The following is a 20,643-nucleotide window of genomic DNA, read 5'->3' as shown; positions in this document are numbered from 1 at the left end:
ACATTGGTGGATATGGAACTTCGCAGCAGACATGTTGAACCGACGACATCGACAAATTACGACTGCAGTGGGCACAGGGTCATCGGAATTCGACTGTGGATCATTGGAAACGTGTCGGCTCTTCGAATGAATCGTGTTTCCTGCTACACCAGGTCGATGGTCGTCTCCACAGATGCAGTCATCGAGGCAGACGGTGGCTCCAGACGTGCACAGCACCACGGGTGGGAGCAGTATTGTGCTATGGAAAACATTCTCCTGCGCTTGCTTGCATTGGACCTGTAGTGGTAATCTAAGACCGCCTACATCCTCTCATACTTCATATCTTCCCTGATAGAGATATCACCTTTCAGCAGTGTAACTGTCTGTCCCTTCGAGCCAAAATCGTGATGCTGCGGTTTAAAGAGCATGATGCCTTGCCCACCAGATTCGCCTGAAGTGAATCTGATGGAACCCTTCTCGGTAGCTATCACCACAAGATCACATCAGTGGCCCGTTATTTACGGGAATTACATGACTTGTGTGTAGAACCCGATGCCACATACTTTCACAAACCAACAAATTGTAGAATCGACAGTACACAAAATCGATGTTGTAGTGTGTTCCTAAGATGGACCAACAAGCTATTAGGCAGGTGATCATAATGTTTTGGTTCGTAAATATATATTATAAGTATTGGGACAACCTATGTTCTGGCACAAAGTACCATTATTTAAGATGTCAGTGATGACGTCATCCAAGATGGCGGCCGTGACGTCATACAAGATGGCGGATTTTGGCAGGAAGTTTTAATTTTGGCGGGAAGATAGTTCAATTGGGCAACCTCCACTAACCTACCCCCCTCCTCTCCCCTTCCCCAGAAAAACAGGGGAAGTTCAAATTCCAACAGGATAATGCATCACACCTCTACTAACCTAAGAAAATCGCGGGGAGATGGGTCACTTAGGCTACCTCCACTAACCTAAGTCACCCAACCGCCGCCTCTTCCTGGGAACTGGCGCCAAATTTGAATTTTGGCTGTAAAGATTGGTCAATACACATATCTCTACTAAGCTAAGAAAATGGCGCGAAAGAAAGGTTACCTCCACTAACCTAAGTCACCCAACTGCCACCTTCTCCTAGGAACTGGCGCCAAGTTAAAATTTTGGCGGTAAAGAAAGATCACTTGGGGTTTATCTACTAACCTAAGAAAATTCGGGAAACAAGGCTCACCTCCACTAACCTAAGTCACCCGGCCACCACCTCTTCCTAGGGATTGCTGGGAAAAGGACTCAGCCTGCACTGGGCTGGTGGAGAGAGGAAGGAGTGTACTTTATTTATTTTGGAACAATTTATTATCACAGTGATACAGAACACACGCTTTGACATGCCACACAGCATACAGACCTGCAAACTACTCCTAAATAACTCATGTATAATGCTCTACACACACGCTTGCTAATGTCAAAATAGCGCATTGCACAGCCTACAGACCTGCAAACCACTTGTAAATAATGCAATACATTTTCGTCCAGAGAGCCAAACAACTTGTAAATTGTCAAAATAATAATCCATCTAAAAGACTCTTCAAACATGCTTGCTAATCATCAACTGTTGAAATAATCCACCAGTCTCTATTTAAACAATTAGAGACAGCACCACCACCCAGTGTGTTCGCCAGGAGGTCTGCACTCCAACTGACCTAGTACACAGTACCACCACCAGAGTGTGCTGTTGTCCTTTCCGTGATGTAATTCAAGATGGCAGCCTTGACATCAGCTGAAGATGCAAGTACCGTTATCCAAGATGGCGGCAAGCAATGTGTTCACCACAAGGTCTAGAACTAGTACACAGTACCACCAACAGAGAGCGCTGTCGTCTGTTGCATGACGTAATCCAAGACGGTGGGGTGACATGGTGGTAAAATGATTCTGCCTGTGATGGACATGAGTCTTTATTTTGCAGGCAGCCTCTCCACCATGAGTTGAGCTAGTACACAGTTCTGCCACCAGACAGTACTGTCATCCCTCCTGTGATGTAATCCAAGATGCTGATCTGGTGGGGGAAAATGGCACAAAAATGACTCAGCCTGCGCTGGGCTGCTGGGGAGAGTAAGGAAGGAGTATACTCTATTTATTTTGGAACATTTTATTTAGGGATGGAGTATATTTATCACAATGACTCAAAACACTCGTCCTGATGTGGTTGGGGTCACAATACACAGTCTGCAGACCTGTAAACTAATTCTAAATAATGCTCTCTGGACACACAAACAACTCCTAATTTAGCAAAATAATTTCAGCACAGGCATACAAACTCCTCCTAAATAATGTAGTACACTGATGTGCAAACACGAAATCAACTCGTAAACTGTCCAAATAATGCACTGCACAGCCTATAGACACACTCGCAAAATAATCCAACGGACATGCAATCAATGCACGCAAACACCCTCCGCCACCCCCTGTCCACTGTCCACAGGAGACTACAGACTACAGGGAGCCTCAGCAAAGTGATGCAGCCATAAGCTGTCAAACTACACACAGGTGCCCTCAAGCATGAGGCGTCGACATCCCTTTCATACTTGATACCTGAGAAATTCCTCTCGAAATACGTGTTTACCTAGACATCATTGCTGACGCAACCGAGTGGGGACGCAGATGCTCCAGGAATGCGGGCACTTTCACAGCCATGAGCCACTGCCGGACGCAGGTGAAAGTCGTCTCTATTTTCGGATATACAGCCAGTGTTATACTTACTTCACAGAACTCCAAGGCTCGCTCATGCAGTTACCATATGCGAGATACTTCCGGTCAGCATGTGTCTTTACCATTGATGACAGAGTAACACAGGGTGCATTGTTCCTAGCGTCACTGAGAGACGTGTCTAACCCTACTTAACTGCCCAGCGTGACTGACACAACGCCTCGTGTAGCTACATACCATCGCAAGAACATCTAGCAACGTTCCCAATGTTATACTGAAGCCGCATGGCTATCTAAAATAACCAAGTCAACCTCACGGAAATTGTATAATGTCCCAGAAATAGTTAACGCTCGCTTTCTTGATGTCTCAGCTTGTATGCATGGAAATTATTCCCCTAACAGAACCTGTTTACGAAAATAGCGCAGAATAACGCCGAATGCAGTCTTCCTCGAGGATCTAACGTGGTACCCAATCCATCACATGTCACCCTTCCTGCTTTCAACACACACAAACGTTCCCACTGCTATGTAGAGGCTCCCGTATCCCAGCACAAAGAATGGGAATGAACCGAGCGTTATAATTGGTTCTTATGGAATTTACTATCCGAATTACTGATGCCGCCGGTATCGAAGCAACATCTACCTTTCCTTTCTTTCTGCACATGGGACTTTCAATGGTAAAATTATTTTGCACAGATCTCTAAACTGCATTGACAGTTAAACCCTCTAAGTCGTCTACAGATCATCAAATACATACGAGACTCACAAGAATATTGGAAACCAGGAACATATTTACCAGTGTAACTACAATTATATATTACGATTGCTGCTACAGTTTGACACAGATCATTGTACAGGTGATATCTCCTCTTGACGACTGTGCTTCTTTAGCGGATCTCAGTATCTATAGCGCACATAATTTTCCACATAAAAAAATCTCTCTCATACCCATGTGGTTATCGATGTGCTGAATCTATACGTCCCTCACGTTGGGACACACAGTCATCCTCTCTAGTCATGGAACAGCATAAACCACAGTAACTTTACAATGCAATATATACACATTTTACACAACATAAGCCACAATAAAATTTTACACAAACAGTGCAGTTCTCTTTTATATCTGTACAGCACCCAAAAAATTATGGTGTTCCTACACTCACTCCAGCTATATGTCACAACACTCCTCAGTCCTAGGGAAGCACCATCCGCCTTTTCTTTCTTTCTACAGACATGACATTCAGTGGCAATAAACTATTTTACACTGATCACCACATTGCACCAGCAACTAAACCTTGCAAAGTGCCATACATATCATCAAATACAGGAAGACTCTTACTCAATTACACTGTTCTCTCACTGAGGACAGGAGCTTGAATATTAGAGCGTGAAACCAATCTCCAACCCAGCAATGTATCACAGCATACCGTATCGATGTAGTAAACATACAATTAATATCCTCCACCATACAAAATCATCCCTTTAACATCAGAAAGCCATCAGTGGATCGAAGTCACTCTCAGAACTGGTATGCAAAGATTGGCTCGTTTCTCCCCCCCCCCCCTCCTCCCTTGGTACAAAGGCGTTACTGTTTCTGGTCCGGATCTGCCTGCTTGCTTGCATTTCTACACCCATCTCCAGACTCTTGGATTACAAGAATATATCTAATATCGCATGGTTCACACACAGCAGTATCCAACCGAACGCTCATGCAACATACAGGTAATTCCGAAGATATAGACTGATAATGATTTCTATACAAATCCGAAAACTTTGTTGGGTGGAGCGTGCTCTAGACCACTAAGTAACTAGAAACAAACAGACGAAACATGATATTTCCACTCGTGAATACCGATATCGGTGATGTAACAGATTCGAATTCATCCCTATAATTTACAAGGTCAACTAAGGTGTTTCTCATGTCTAGAGAACCGGCAAACGTGTATTCCAGATGCTAGATGCACACACCACAATCGATCTTTTCTCAACTAAATAAAGGCACGAAATGTACAGAAGCAGTCATCTGAACAATTCACATGGGAGGGAATAATGGTCCAGCGCAAACCCACCTCCATATTCATTCTCAAATTTCCACACAATCACAAAAGCTATCCAACACATACTAAGCATTAGTTCGCTATTCGGTAGTCCAGAGGACAACACCTTAATTCATCTACATTCCTACACTCCAACAGGCCTGTCGATTCTGACAGCTCCTACCATTAAAGGGAAACATGAATCACCCCCTCACAGGTCACCGGCGCTGCAGGCCGAGAAAGCCCAGGTAGAATCAATCATCAGTCACATATATATTTCATCCCTGTACTTACAACTAAATGTTACGATCGCAGTCTCAGTTGAACGACATTCGACAATGAGCGAAGTAACGGAGATACACCCTGTTGACGGCTATGGCTCTGAATGATGTGGTTTTTTGCCCAGACAAATACCATGACGGCGATTGCAGGAGTATATATAGTATCAGACCAACACGTCGCTGATGGTGCAAACTTGTAATAAAATTACTCAATTTAGAAAGTGGTTCGGCTAAGGAACATGGTATTAAACTGGTATTTGCGAATCCCTCACGCCACTGCAGCTAGATATTTCTACAGTATTTGTAGCGCATTCTGTCTTGATCATTTGTCAGAGGTTCGGTGATACATCCAATGAGCTATAGACGATGATTGACTGAGAAGGATCACAAACAGTAGTAGATGGAGTGCTGATTGAGGTCATAAGAAAATGTACACTAGCTTCTTAGATCTCTAGTGTAACGCTGTCCGCTAGGAATGATGTCCGGGATTTGGAAACAAGTCTTTCCATTCAAGCACATACCTGCGTTGGATCCTATTGACAATTCCTTTAATTACTACAACTATTACTCAATCATATTTCTGGCACTCACGTATCTCGAAACGAGTCACCTTTCCCAAACCTAGCTGTTACAGTAAAATTCCAATGTGGTTTTAGTCACCCCCTTTGCATCTTGCAACTGATCCCATTTATACAGCTTTCCACATGTGATCGTTCGAATTTAAGTCGAAACTGAGCAGAAGTCGGAGAAAGAGATATCCACCACCTTCTGCAACCCATGTAGAAATAGAACTACCTGAGTTAGTGCAACAGGACCGTGTTTTGACCATTCGGCGGAAATGCACACAATGTGGTACATCTGTAGTGTCGCGGAATAGTAAAGAGTTGGAAATGTGGAATACTGTCAATGTTTCATTGCCTATGCCGAGAGCCAGAGGCAGCAGGCTAGCCAAGAGGTAAGAGGATTGCACATATATCGGAATGTGTCGTCACACAGGGGCACTGGCCTGGTTACACACAACAGGCGAGATCGACATGTTAATCTTTATTAAGGAGATGTTGCAGTAAGGGCAGCCCATCCAGCAGCAGACGTGAGGGGACAGTACCAGTTCTGGTCGCAAATGGGTTCAAGTGTGTGCAAGTCAGTAGCAATGTCCAACCTTGCAATATATCCTTCAGTAGCTAACCTGATCACGCCTTTCTCAGGTAAAACAACAGAGGATGTCACAGCGTTCATTAACGATGTTTTGGCAACAGCTACAATGAGCAATTGGTCGGACGTAACTACGTTACGTATGGCAAATTTGCGACTTGCAGGGGAAGCCAAGACGTTCGTGATGTACCATGAGACGCTTAGTAAGGCGAGCACGTTTGAAGAATTGGCAGATGGGTTACGACAAAGATATCGTAAGCAGAATAGTGCAAGATTTTTTAGGGAGAAGTTAGCTAATTTGACACAGAAGGTCAATGAGACAGTGGAGTCTTTTTCAGATAGGATAAGGAAAATTAATTCTCAGACCTATGAATTATCGGGTAATCCTGATGCGGATCGTGTGTTACTGCGGGAGGCAGAAAACAGAGCCCTCGATGTATTCCTCAGGGGAATTCCTGCAGAATTTTCTCGTAGGGTTAGGATGGAGAATCCTGGGGATTTAGCTGCAGCACTGCGTATTGCAACGCATCTGCAGGAGATAGACATTGCAACAAGGGTTTGCAATGATAAACGCATCTTTGCGTCGGAGAGGAATTGTTACCGTTGTGAGAGGAAAGGTCACGTGAAGGCTCAATGCAGAAAACCGCAGTGCTATGCTTGTAAACGCTACGGTCACAAGGCGAATGAGTGTCGTAGTGGTACTAGGCGCTCAGTCCGGAACCGCGCGACTGCTACGGTCGCAGGTTCGAATCCTGCCTCGGGCATGGATGTGTGTGATGTCCTTAGGTTAGTTAGGTTTAAGTAGTTCTAAGTTCTAGGGGACTGATGACCACAGATGTTAAGTCCCATAGTGCTCAGAGCCATTTGAACCATTTAGTGTCGTAGTAAGCAGAATGGTAACAGGAATAAACAGGAAAAAGCGTTAAACGGGAACGGCAGTGTTTCGGCCGGCGGAAGACATTCCCGGTAAGCAGAAGTACGGTGAAAACTAGTACAGAGACGGATTGTTGCTTGATGGGTGTTGTAAGGAACAACAGATGTAAGTTTTTGATTGATACAGGGGTACATGTATCTGCTGCTAGTCTAGACCTCGTGGGTAGGAGAAGACTAGGTACTCCTAGGTATAGATTACGCATTACGTGGAGTAGGGAATAATGAGTTGCAATCATTGGGTACAACACAGCTCGTTTTTAAGATTGGAACTGTAGAGTTCGGAGAGCAAATGGAAGTGTTGCCAACTGTGGGACAAGGGTATTCTGTGATTCTCGGACTGGACTTCCTCGATAAACACCATGCCAAAATTAATCTTTCACAGCGTACAGTTGAACTTAGTGGAAACTTGTTTTCAATGGGTAAAACAGCTGTAAATGTTTCTACGTCGCGAGGTGTATCCGTTGCTAAAATGTCACCAATTGAACCGCGTACAAGGGCATTAAGGATGATGACGCATGTCAAAGTGCCTTCGGGTACAGGGAAATTAGTTTGGTTGTCAGTAGGTACCGATGTACCACAGCAGAGACTATGTGTGGTGGAGCCACTGCAGAGCAATGAAACATCGGATGAAATGCATTGTTTTATTAGGAGGATCGTTGCGCGCGTAACGGATATAAATGGCGAACTGATGATTCCGGTCAGTGTAGACAATTTTGGGGCAGATGAAGTGGATCTTCCAAAGGGTTTAGTGGTAGCAAGTTTGGAAATACTCGAAGATGAGGATATAGGTGAATCCCAAGGTGATTATAACGTCAAGCAAACCGTCAAGGTATCTGTACTACGTGATAAGATTCATAATTTGGAGAATGGTGATCGGAAAGCTATGGAAGCTTTGTTATTAGAGTATTTAGATTTGTTTAATTCAGAAGGTCCATTACCAGCAAATCCTATTACACAGCACCGTATACCGACTGGCGATAGTCCGCCGGTCTATAGAAAACCATACAGGATAACGAAACACCTACAACCACTAGTGGGAGAATTTATTAATCAACAGCTAAGGGACGGCATTATAGAGAACAGTGAAAGCCCGTGGTATGCCAACATAGTGGTAGTTCCTAAGAAGTCACTGGACGGTACTAAAAAGTATAGGTTTTGTTGTGACTATCGTTTTTTGAACGAACGAACTGTAACAGATGCGTATCCAATACCGAACATCACGGAAACATTGGACAATCTAGGTCGGTGTAAATATTTTTCGACACTAGATATAAAGAGTGGGTACCATCAGATAGAAGTAAGTCCCGCGGATAGACCGAAGACGGCCTTTACAACAAGCCTTGGTCACTTTCAGTATCGCAGAATGCCATTTGGGTTGAAAAACGCTCCTGCTACTTTCCAGCGTCTGTTAGATGGTGTGCTTCAGGTACTGAAATTGAAGATTGCTATGGTACACCTCGATGATATTGTTACTTTTTTGCGTAATATAGAAGAGCATGTGGAACGACTAAACGAAGTATTTAGTAGGCTAAGAGCGGCAAATCTGATGCTTAATGTCGAGAAATGTCAGTTTGCGCAGACGCAAGTGACTTATCTTGGGCATATTATCAGTCAGGATGGGGTAAGAACGGATCCTCGTCTGACGTCGGCTATGCGTGGTTTTCCAGTACCACAGACTACTAAACAAGTTCAGCAATATGTCGGTTTATGTAATTACTACAGACGATATGTAAAGGGTTCGCGGAAATTGCACATCCATTAACGAGATTGTTAAAGAAAGGTGTTAAGTTTGAATGGACAGCGCATTGTCAGGAGGCATTCGAGAACCTCAAACAGATACTAACATCAGACCCAGTGTTGATACTTCCTGATTTCGAACAAGAGTTCATACTATCTTGTGATGCTAGTAATATTGCTGTAGGTTGTATTCTTTCTCAGAGGGTTAATGGACAGGAACATCCAGTGGCTTATGCTTCCAGGCAACTGAATAAGGCAGAGAAGAATTATTCAACTACAGAGAAAGAAATGTTAGCAGTGATTTACGGTATCACGTATTTTCGCTGTTTTTTTATATGGGCATAAGTTCAAGGTGATTACAGATCACGCAGCACTGAAGTGGTTGTTGGGGTTGAAAGATCCTTCGAATCGTTTAACGAGATGGGCACTGAAACTAAGTGAATTTGACTACGAGGTAATTCACAAACCAGGGGTAAAACATACGAATGCAGATGCTCTTACAAGGGAACCTCCCCATCGCACCCCCCTCAGATTTAGTTATAAGTTGGCACAGTGGATAGGCATTGAAAAACGGAACACAGATCAATCGAGGAAACAGGAAGTTGTGTGGAACTATGAAAAAAATAAGCAAAATATACAAACTGAGTAGTCCATGTGTAAGATAGGCAATATCAAGGACAGAGCAAACTGAGGAGCGCCGTGGTCCCGTGGTTAGCGTGAGCGGCTGCGGAACGAGAGGTCCTTGGTTCAAGTCTTCCATCGAGTGACAAGTTTAATTTTTTATTTTCAGGCAATTATTATCTGTCCGTCAGTTATGTTTTCATCACTTTTTTGGGAGTGATTACCACATCCACAAGAAAACCTAAATCGGGTAAGGCAGAAGAATATTTTTACCCATTCGCTAAGTGTACAAGTTAGGTAGGTCAACAACATATTTCTGTCATGTGACGCACATGCCGTCACCAGTGTCGTATAGAATATATCAGACGTGTTTTCCTGTGGAGGAATCGGTTGACCTATGACCTTGCGATCAAATGTTTTCAGTTCCCATTGGAGAGGTACGTCCTTTCCTCTACTAATCGCACGGTTTTGCGGTGCGGTCGCAAAACACAGACACTAAATGTTGTGACTTAGCACGACAGCCAAGTCACAACGAGAGGAAGCCGAAAGGCACGCGCTTAAACTCACGCAGGCTGGCGTGAGGTCTGAAACAGGATACGTAATGAATGCTATAAAGAAAAGTACGTAGCTTCTGGAATACTTAACTTTAATCCACAATTGTAGAACATCGCTCTTGATGATACATGTTATAACCACAATATATATAGCAAAGGATTATGGCGCCTTGCTAGGTCGTAGCAATTGTAGCTGAAGGCTATGCTAACTATCGTCTCGGAAAATGAGAGCGTAGTTGTCAGTCTAGCAAGTGTGGTGTCTGGCGGTGACACCACACTAAACTTATTACAGTGAATTGAGACGTCAATGAACGAACGGACAGATCATAAGTTTGCGAAGATAAAAAAAGTAAACTTTTCACTCAAGGGAGGACTTGAACCAAGGACCTATCGTTCCGCAGCCACTCACGCTAACCACGGGACCACGGCGCTCTTTAGCCTAGACTATCCTTGACGTTGCCTATCGTGCGCATGGAATACTCAGTTCGTATATTTTGCTTATTTTTTTCATAGTTCCACACAACTTCTTCCTGTTTTCTCGATTGATCTGTGTTCCGTTTTTCAAGGCCTGTCCACTATGCCAACTTATAACAAAATCTGAAGGGGGTGCGCTGGGGAGGTTCCCTTGTTAGTAGAAAAATAGCAGCTGTACAAGTTGTGGGCATGAGTGAGAAGGAGTGGATAAAGGCGCAAGCCACTGACAGAGAGTGTCAATTGTTCCGAATGCAACCGCAGTTTGAAATGCAGGATGGGTTACTGTTCAGGAAGACGAAGTGCGGACTACGTGTCGCAGTACCGGAGTCGCTGAGGGAAGAAGTGTTGAAACAAACGCACGTCCATGTATTGTCGGGTCATGGTGGTAAAAGAACGACTGATAGACGGGTAGCTGAAAGGTTTTAGTGGAAGACACGTCGCAATGATGTAGAGCAGTACGTGCAAAATTGTATGCTGTGTGTGCAGAGAGCAGATTTAAGTCATCAGAAAATTCAGTTACAGAGACTACCTGAAGCGGATCGTCCATTCACATTCATCGGATTAGACATAATCGGAGTATTTTACAAGACCCAAGTGGGTAATCGATACGTATTAACAATATTAGATCATTTTTCCCGATACCTGGTAATGGTAGCTATTCCAGATCGAAGGCAAGCATTGTTGCGCAAGCCTTAGTAAATAACTAGTTGCTGAAGTATGGTGTGCCTGATACTATAATTGCAGATCAGGGTAGGAACCTTATGTCGGAGCTGATGAAGCAGTTATGCCGTTTATTGAATGTTAAGAAATTGCGGACAAGCCCATTTCATCCACAGTCGAATGGACGAACAGAACGGGTTCATAGGACGTTAGTTAAGATGATTAGTCATTACGTAAATTCAGAACACACAGATTGGGATGTGTATTTAAATCTGTTGACAAGCGCATATAACGCGAAAGTTCATACAGGAACGGGGCTCTCTCTGTATGAGGTAATTTATGGTCGGAAAATGCCATCACCAATTGACGTGCTCAAACCTCAGGTAGGTTCACAGGATGAGTCAGTGAAGAATTTCGCCAAGAAATTGAGAGAGATTTGGTAAAGGGTACGGCGTGCTAATACTAAAGATTTGGAGAAACAAGAGAGTATTAGGCAAAGAACAGGTAAACTGCCACAATACAGAATTGGTCAATGGGTATTGTTGGCTAATCCTTATGTTCCAAAGGGTAAAACGAAGAAGTTTTTGACGAAATATTCTGGCCCGTATCAGGTAAATGAAATAGTGTCTCCAGTGAACGTAAAGTTGCAGTTACCAACCAAGTCGTCAGTAGATCATGTGAGTAGGATTAAGCCGTTTAAGGGCGCAGTGGATGCGTTATCGCAGATTCCTCCAGCAGTAACAAAGGGTGTGAGGGTACCAAAGCTAAAAGAACAGCAGAGGAACGTTCCTTACGCACTTACGTCTAGAGATAAGTAGATTAAGTGTCATCGGGGAGGAACATGTCGTATCTATTGTTATTAGGTAATAGGGTATGTGTAGTTTTTACTTGTCATTTGTGTGTTTTAGACGTGATAAGGAAGGGAACGCTTGACATGGCTTCCTTTTCCTTCAGGTTCCGTGCCAGGATGTGGCCCGGGAAACTTTTCGTCAGTCTGGTACTGCTACACTGTTGCAGAGGAGAGGTGGTGCAGGTGCAGCCACTCGATAAGGGAATTTTGTTCGCAAGATAATTAGACGTGGTATTGTTAAACCGCAGGTGGACAATTGTGTTCACGCATAATATATGGGGAGTGAGGAATGATGTACGGACACTACAGGATAGGTTTACGGCGCTACAGGCGGTCACGGAGAAGGAGGGGTTGTTTCAAGACATACGGAACGAGTATTAGGAATTGAAGCTCTCATACGAAAAGCTGAGAAGGCAGCTGCAACAAGTAACAGAAGCGGTCCCGCAAACGCTCGTTCGCAGGAAACGAGGGTGGTTGGATGCAGGGGGAAAATTGTTGAAAACAGTATTTGGAACCGCGGACAAGGAAGATATAAGGAGCTTAAATAGTACAGTGGGGGAGGTGCAGGAATTGGCGGAGGAGACAAAGTCGAAAGTGGATTGGCACACGACACGTATAGGTAACATGGAGCAGGGGATATTGAATGTCACTAGGACAGTGCAGGAGTTGACGTCAGACCTGGAGCGGTATGCAGCAAATACCAGGAAAGTGTTGAATGGGGTTATAGAGGCTATACAGGCGATATTGAGCCGAATAGACAGGAAAATACAAGTAGCAGCTTTATTGAGGGCATTAGCAGACACGGTGGATGATGCGCGTGTCGAATTGGAAGCGTTATATAAAGCTATGCATCACACAGTGCATGGGCAATTGAGTGCCACTTTGTTAGGTCCAGATCAGATGCTGAAGGTGTTGCTGAAAGCGCAGAAAGAATTCTCGGAAGGAGTGCGTCATGTCGTGCCTCCGGCGAAGCGGAATTTACCGTTATTCTATCGCATGTCTAAAGTGAGAGTAATTACGGATCAGGTGAGTATACACGTAGAAGTGCAAATACCAATGATGGGTATCAATTCACGGTACCAGTGTTACACAGTACACCCGTATCCAATTAGATGGGGTGCACTTGGGAAGTGGGAGCAAGTGCAAACTCAGGAAGTGTCAAGATGGAAGAGTGCTCATGTGGTCATGTCTACGGAAGATTTGACAGACTGTTTCAGGGGAAGTGTTTTTATTTGTCCAGCAAACGAGGTGGCAACCCACAATCATTCGTGTGAGATGCAGTTGTTCTTGGGGAATATGGGAACCTTAGAATGCCAAAATAAGGTGTTACTTCCGAGACCGAAATTTCAGAAAGTTGGGGAACATTGGATTTACTCTGTGTTCGAACTAGAGACCGAAGTTGCCACTTGTTACAGAAATGGTAGATTGACAGATATATCAAAGCTTGAATTGCAGGGCAGTGGGTTATTGATTAATGGCATTGGATGTGAAATAGTGGGGAAGCATTTTCACCTACTGGCTACTTTCATGGGTACAACAATGATTAACGTGACACAGCCTATCTTGTATTATCCAGAGGAACCACCACTCATATTGTCTCGCCAGAACCTAACGTTTACTAACGAGTCCTTGGATCCCACATTGCTACAATCTTTAGATAGCCTGATTATCTCAGAAAAAGAGCAGATCTCAGTTAATCAACTACTGCAGCACATGCAGCAATATCGGGAGAAATGTAAGCAAAACACAATTATACAGGGTGATTCAAAAAGAATACCACAACTTTAGGAATTTAAAACTCTGCAACGACAAAAGGCAGAGCTAAGCACTATCTGTCGGCGAATTAAGGGAGCTATAAAGTTTCATTTAGTTGTACATTTGTTCACTTGAGGCGCTGTTGACTAGGCGTCAGCGTCAGTTGATGCTAAGATGGCGACCGCTTTTTGTGTTATTTAGTACGGCAGAAGTGAATCGACGACAGTTGTTCAGCGTGCATTTCGAACGAAGTATGGTGTTAAACCTCCTGACAGGTGGTGTATTAAACGTTGGTATAAACAGTTTACAGAGAATGGGTGTTTGTGCAAATGGAAAAGTTCTGGACGGCCGAGAACGAGAGATGAAAATGTAGCACGCATCCAGCAAGCATTTGTTCGCAGCCCAGGAAAATCGACTCGCAGAGCTAGCAGAGAGCTGCAAATTCCACAATCAACTGTATGGAGAGTCCTACGAAAAAGGTTAGTTATGAAACCTTATCGTCTGAAATTGGTTCAAGCACTGTCTGCAGCTGATAAGATTAAAAGACTCGATTTCTGTGATTTTATCCTTGCTCAAATGGAAACACATGAATCTTCCGTTTCAAAGATTGTGTTTAGTGATGAAGCAACTTTCCACACTAACGGGAAAGTCAACCGTCACAATGTCTGTATATGGGGCACTGAGAATCCGCGGGAAACAACTCAGTATGAACGTGACTCGCCTAAGGTTAACGTTTTCTGTGCCATTTCAGCCAATAAAGTTTTTGGTCCCTTTTTCTTCGAAGATGCTACTGTAACTAGACTACAGTATCTGGAGATGTTAGAGAATTGGCTGTTCCCTCAGCTCGAACAAGAAGCACAACAATTCATATTTCAGCAGGATGGAGCGCCACCTCATTGGCACTTATCTGTCCGTAACTACCTGAACGTCAACTACCCGAGGCGATGGATCGGCCGCCAGGCAGCCCGTGACAGAGCACTTCATCACTGGCCTCCAAGAAGCCCTGATCTTACCCCCTGCGATTTTTTCTTATGGGGGTATGTTAAGGATATGGTGTTTCGGCCACCTCTCCCAGCCACCATTGATGATTTGAAACGAGAAATAACAGCAGCTATCCAAACTGTTACGCCTGATATGCTACAGAGAGTGTGGAACGAGTTGGAGTATCGGGTTGATATTGCTCGAGTGTCTGGAGGGGGCCATATTGAACATCTCTGAACTTGTTTTTGAGAGAAAAAAAACCTTTTTAAATACTCTTTGTAATGATGTATAACAGAAGGTTATATTATGTTTCTTTCATTAAATACACATTTTTAAAGTTGTGGTATTCTTTTTGAATCACCCTGTATTTTGTGTGTCAACGACTAGCATAATCTTAGTTCTTGTGTTTATTTGTGCAACTTACTTTTGTATACGGAAAAAGATGTCTCGTTCTGAAATAACAACCGTACATCAAATACCTGTGGGATGGATCGGGAATAGTGGAACGTAATATAAATAGATAACCAATGATGAGGTTGAAATCAGTATTCAGTGTAAATAGATTATTAGCGGACAAGAAAAGTTTGACAGTGTTGAAGGAGTAGTTGTAAGATACCTGTAGAGCAAGGCTTAACAACTGGCCGGTTTTGAGCGCGAGTACTCGCGTCTGCTCAGGCACGTGCTCGCGAGCAGGTGCAAGGTCGCGGGGAAGGAGGGAGGGGCGGGAGGGAGGGCAAATGCGCGCGCACGTATGAATAGGACCGCAGCGTGCCTATTGAATTCGCGCCGACTGTGTAAAGTTAAAAGTACTACGATCAGCGCTAACAGTCACTTCGCTGGTTAAGAATCACGTCAACTCGCCATTGTGTAACCCCAATCATGCTTTCGCAGTTCAACCCCCATTCGGAGGAATTGTATCTGTTTACAGAAAAAGATGGTGTTGCAAAATGTTTAGTATGTCACTAAACGCTGAATTCTTTTAGGAAATTTAATTTGCAGCGACATTATATGTCGTACCACGCGAAAGACTACGGAAGTGGAAAATGTGATGGACCAGTTCGTGCACAGGAAGTTATTAAACTTAAAAGGAAGCTATCCGAAGAAGATCTGGACGACGAAGAAAAATCAACTGAGGTAGCTCTCAGAGTGAGTTACAAAATTGCTTTGTTTTTAGCAAAATCCCTGCGCCCCTTCACTGATGGCGATTTAATAAAAGATGTTTGGCAGTTGCAGCGGAACATTTGTGTCCATCTCAAGTTGAACAGTTTCGGATTGTGCCATTATCTGACATGACCATTATGCGTCGCATACAGGACATGGCAGACGACGTCCAGAGCCAGCTTGCAAATATCTGTAAAGATTTTATGGCTTATTCTTTAGCTCTGGACGAAAGTGTTGATATCACTGGAACAGCGCAGCTTGCCATATTTATTAGAGGTGTTAAAAGAGATCTTCAGGCGAGGGAGGAGAAAAATTAAGAACTATAGAAGCTCCACTAACTTCATCTGATATAGAAGTCACTAAGGCACCAATGCTGGCGCAATGACTCATAGCTGTGATGCAGTCCAGGTGCAGTCCAGCGCGGAGAAAGAGATTTCGCAATGCTCCCCAGAATAACATTGCTAACAGGTCACCACATCCTGTCAAACTGTTACTGCTGCCTGTGTGGCATGAGCTTATTAAATATACAGCTTTGGATCCATTGCAGAGGTCGCTTTAAAGTTTGATCACCTATACTCCAGGCGAATGATCGTATCCCACAGACTATACTAAGTCACAAAAGACGCTCCCTCTGGTCCTGTTTAGTTGTTTGAAACACTGTTTACTAACAACCTTTTGTACAATGCCAAACATTTCGTTTTTCTGCCATGACTTCAAGGCCTGTGCGAGGTTATAAACTGACATTAAGAAGTTCTGATCTACGGCCCTTCAAACGAAACTAGGTATTGCACAGTGTAAATCATGTTCTTATAGCAGATACCATGACATGCCACAAATCGGCTGATTTTAAATAAAAGACAGTTACAGCATAAGGAAACCGGAAGAGTTTGCTCGCATTGTGTAGAGTCTCTAAACTACAGTCTGAAGGTGATTCACGAGCTCTACTTTTAGACTCATCTCTCACACTGACGGAATAGCTGTTAACTCTATGTTCTGTTTCAACTGATTCCTCATACTGCAGTCATGTACGCTATCACTGTTTCGGTGATATCCACCTCAGAAGGTATAGCCCAGCCACCAAAACTCTCACTCCAACTCAAAGAAGCGATGTCAGTCAATCATTATATGGTAACCAATAGCATACGAGTGGATGGATGGGATGGAAAAGTCAAGATCCATAAACTCTAATAATAAACATCACAGTTGATAGTGCAAATTATTTTAGCAATTTTACACTAATTTCAACATGAACCAATGATGTGACAGCATGTTTCCCAATTTCAGTATCATAGCTAAAGCATCCCTACTCCACTTTATGAGTGAATGTACATAGATGACTGCAGTACATCCATTCAATGTTAACTCTCGAGCACAAGCATGATCAAAGTATATCAGACAACACTCTACATATTTCTAACACCCTGAGCATAGTGCATAATTTATGCTGATGAGATTCACAGAGCATTCTCGCTGTCTTAGGGTAAAATTAGATGGTGAAAGACCCTCTCGCACTGTCATTGACCAGCCCACTCTGCAGCACCACTACCAATTTAATCTGCATCGGACCAGAAATAGGTTACTAAATTCCACATCTCGTGAATCAATGGAGCTTACCGAGTCCTCGTCCATCCAAGTGCACAAGATTTCTTGAGATGCGCCCATGTCAAGGAGCTTAGCACTCGACATCGATGTATAGTGCCAGATTTCAAAGTGTCGTGATGTAATAGCAGACGGTTAAGAAGAACAAGAAACGAATAATTTTTATGTGGGATGGAGCACCAGACAGATGGAGTTCGACGCATTTTTACGTAAATCAACCAAGCTATCAACTCTAAAGTATTGTTCTAGAGTCTAGGATCGGTACCTGGAAGGTATTGGTGAGAGAGAACATAAACACACACACTCCTGAGGCTACAACGTTCTGCACTTAAAATGGGCTATAATGTTAGATCGCCTGCAGTTCCGACCTATCAGTCTTATGGAATGTAGCGCTGTTAATATTCCAATCGGTTTCTCAACGATAAACTACGGTATCGATCCGTAAAACGAGAAAACTACTGCCTTAAAACACGGGCTATGCCTGATACATGCACGATATAACTTTCCAGAGATGTATAGCATCCACTGTTCACATCCGATCATGGATCGGAATTATACGATGGCTGCATCAGGTCTATATAAAATGATGATTAGTAGCAGGGGATACCTCTTACAAGAAAAGAGATAAACGCATAACAGCATCGTCCGACATGTGAAAATTGCACGTCATTCCGTCACTAACTCTGTAAACAGCACATCTGCCAGGCAAATGCGTGCACAGTGATTGCAGCACCTCACAAGCACCTATCGCTAACTTAGTTATGACGCTGAAGTCACGATTTCACACTCAAGGTGCGTCAGGGGGATGGAGTACATTGGATAAATCAAAGTTCGTTTAGAGGAATGTGTCAAGCTACATCACACATGAGATGGAAGTCCTCTGATGACCGACAGGTATACCATTAAAGATCGTAAGTAGACAATGCTTCAGACCATATACGGAACAAATGGCTGTATACGAGTACAACGCAGGCTATGTCATGTGACAGATGCATCCTGACAGAACGGTGGAAAAATTTACCTGCAGCAACTTCTCCTTCTGAATGCATCAGTCTACCATTAAATCGTACATCGTTACAGCTCCATCTCAATCGATCACCCCGTCCACTCTCTGCTATCCTTTAACACAGATACAAGTAAGTTTAGAGGTCAATGGTCCTCACTCTTCCTGAAAAGCATCAAACACAGTAGTCAACTCGCGTGTATCACAGGTTCCTCAATAGTCATACAGTATAATGCTGCCTCGACAGAAAAAAATTGACTGCCTCCCTGATTGCCTTCGTTTCGATGTCGACGTTTTCTCGGATTTCTCTTGTTGCCACATACTTATTGCCATGTACAAATTGATTGGCGCGAACCAGAAGATACGCAAGTACTTCCTCAATTTCCCCGCATTTCGGTGTATGTTCTGTCAATTTACGCCTATTCCCTCGTCATTTTTTGCAATTCTATCGATTTTTTGTCAGACCTATCCATACGATCATGACATAACCTATCGTTCTGTGTTCTAAAATTGCTTGTAAATGTAGCACAGCTGCCAACAACTAGCCCAAATGCACTGATCGGGAGGCGTAATATAGCACTGTACTCAACTGTTTCCAGTTACCTCCACATTCAGAGAGCGTTTGCTCTGTTTCCTGTGTGTCTGTCCTCTAGACTACTGAATAGCGAACCAATACTTAGTATGTGTTGGATAGCTTTCGTGATTGCTTGGAAATTTGAAAATGAATATGGAGGTGCGTTTACACTGGACCATTAGTCCCTCCCATGTAAATTGTTCGGTTGATTGTTTCTGCACATTTCGCACCTTTATTTAGTTGAGGAAAGATCGATTGTGGCGTGTGCATCTAGCATCTGGAATACACGTTTGCCAGTTCTCTAGACATGAGAAACACCTTAGTTGACCTTGTAAATTATAGGGATGAATTCGAATCTGTTACATCACCGATATCGGTATTTGCGAGTGAAAATATCATTTTTCGTCTGTTTGTTTCTAGTTACTTAGTGGTCAAGAGCACGCGCCACCTAGGTAAAGTTTTGGGTTTGTATAGAAATAATTATCAGTCTATATCTTCGGAATTATGTTGCATGAGCATTCGGTTGGATACTGCTGTGTGCGAACCATGCAAAATTAGATATATTCTTGTAATCCCAGAGTCTGGAGATGGGTGTAGAAATGCGAGCAAGCAGACAGGTCCAGACCAGAAACAGTAACGCTTTTGTACCGAGGGGGGAGGGGGAAACGAGCCAGTCTTTTCATAACAGTTCTGAGAGTGACTTCAATCCACTTACGGCTTTCTGATGTAAAAGGGAGGATTTTGTATGGCGGAGGATCGAATTGTATGTTTACTACATCGACACAGTACGCAGTGATATATTGCTGGGTTGGAGATCAGTTTCATGCTCTAATATTCAGTCTCCTGTCCTCAGTGAGAGAGCAGTGTAATTGAGCAAAACTCTTTCCGTAGTTAATGATATATATGGCACTTTGAGAGGTTTAGTTGTTGGTGCAATGTGGTGATCAGTGTAAAATAGTTTATTGCCGCTGAATGTCACGTCTGTAGAAAGAAATAAAAGGCAGACAGTGCCTCCCTAGGACTGAGGAGTATTGTGACATATAGCTGGAGTGAGTGTGGGAGTACCACAATTTTTTGGGTGCTGTACAGATATAAAAGATAACTGCACTGTTGGTATAAAATGTATATATATTGTATTGTAAAGTTACTGGGCTTATATTGTGTAAAATATGTATATATTGCATTATAAAGTCACTGTGGTTTATGCTGTTCCATGACTAGAGAGGTTATGACTTCTTGCTTCTTCTAGCTGCTCCTGAGAGTTCTGTGTGTTCTTCACCGTTCTGGCAATAGCTACAGCGCCACCACCCAGTGAACCCATTACTGAGAGACCTGCAAAGGCAGGAATGAGGAAGGTAATAACTCCACCTGATGTCTTGGGTATCGGCAGAACCCTGGGTGCTTTAACAGGTCCTTTATGTTTCAGGGCATTGTTAGTTGCATACATCACTATCGGGATACAGTTTTTTAAACACTCCTTCTTCTTTATGATCGTTGTCTTCTTTTTCTTCAGTACACGATGTGTAGCCTTCTTAACTTGCTTGACATTCTTCACCTGTAAGCCCAATTTAATTTCACCACACATGGTTTGA

This window comes from Schistocerca americana, chromosome X (assembly GCF_021461395.2).
Source record: "Schistocerca americana isolate TAMUIC-IGC-003095 chromosome X, iqSchAmer2.1, whole genome shotgun sequence".
Taxonomy (NCBI): domain Eukaryota; kingdom Metazoa; phylum Arthropoda; class Insecta; order Orthoptera; family Acrididae; genus Schistocerca; species Schistocerca americana.
The sequence above is the reverse complement of the archived record's forward strand: the minus strand, read 5'-3'. Positions refer to the sequence as shown.